General features: G+C 36.7%; 1 protein-coding gene across 1 annotated transcript in view; it reads left to right on the forward strand.

Moving 5' to 3' along the window:
* The window catches only part of LAMA2 (laminin subunit alpha 2), a 559,328-nt gene that overhangs the window by 290,800 nt on the left and 267,102 nt on the right, over positions 1–1,426 (forward strand). The gene's annotated exons all lie outside the window — the stretch shown is intronic.

Raw genomic sequence — 1,426 nt, forward strand, 5'->3', positions numbered from 1 at the left:
TCCTGCAAAAAATAAGCAAGTAAACTCAGGGCAAACAAATATTCAGATGGTTCCTTCTGTGAATACTGCAGTCAGAAAAAATATGTGTACTTATGTCCACCTATTAATGTGGCAAACTCTCTATTCAACCTTTTGTCAAACCTTATCACCTCATCATAGGTGCTTATCGATTATGGATTGAACTGGCAGTAGGAGTGCCATTAGTTTTGTCACTGCCAGAACTGATGTACTCACTTCACATGTCTATGCTTGCTAATACCTGTGCCATAAAGATAAATTTATACCTGAACAGTTCATGGAGGTGATCCAGTCCAGATAAACTTCTGAGTTTTATTGCAGTGCAGTCCCATTGGAAAAGCAAGAAGGCTAGCAGAGAGTGTTAAACTGTGCATAATATGATTTCAGTATCTCCAGGCACTGTGCACAAAGCAAATCTAGTGGCAGATATTGCCACTAGGAGAATGACCGAGTCACAGAATATTGAAAAAGTTGTCACGTGCCATTTCTTGTTATAATGACAAAATGACAGAAAGACCATAGGCACAAAAATATTAGTCTTCCTACAATTCTAGTAAGATTCTTTTTCTGAGAATGCTCAGTGAGTATCAAATGATTGATGCAAATCACCTTCCAAATGTTTATGTGGTACCAGCATTGTAGAGAAATTACTGAATATTTTTTTCCTATTTGTATGCACATTCAGATAGAAGGCAATAGAAATACTATATTTCCTTGCATACAACATGCCCCCAAAGAAGATAAGCATCTTGTTTTTGAAAGACAGAATGGTTGAAAAATGACCTTGCCCTAAAATACTGGTAAGTACAGTATTTTCCCAAGGGAAACACAGGCACATGAAGTATTAGGAAAGCAAAACATTGTGGCTGTTCTGCTAACTCTCTACCTGCAGGATAGATAATCCTTATTTTTTTTCTCCTAAATTATTTTTATATATGCCTCCCAAGTGATGAACAACTAGACATTGCATGTATACCAGCAACACAATTCACAAGCTAACATCATTTGATAACAATTTCTAGTCTCTGCTGAAATGTGATACAAGAAAGCATAACAGTTCAGGATTCAGGTGCTTTATTGGAGATCTACAGAAGATGTAGAATATCTCTAATAAAGCATAGCACCTATCCTTACTGTGCCTCAAGGTAGTTAGTGCTACAAATCTTTCGTTTTCTTGAGTATCCAGTTAAAATAAAATAAAGGCTCAAGAATCTTCCTAAGTGTATTTGATCCAGTTCTGCATGGAGGGGGAGAAACAACATGTTTATGAGTAACTTTATAACTAATTTAAGCTTATGAGATTGCAATGTTTTTTTCTGAAAACAAGTTCATAGATTCATAGATGTTAGGGTCGGAAGGGACCTCAATAGATCATCGAGTCCGACCCCCTGCATAGGCAGGAAAGAGT

This window comes from Alligator sinensis, unplaced genomic scaffold (genome assembly GCF_000455745.1).
Source record: "Alligator sinensis unplaced genomic scaffold, ASM45574v1 scaffold889_1, whole genome shotgun sequence".
Classification (NCBI taxonomy): domain Eukaryota; kingdom Metazoa; phylum Chordata; order Crocodylia; family Alligatoridae; genus Alligator; species Alligator sinensis.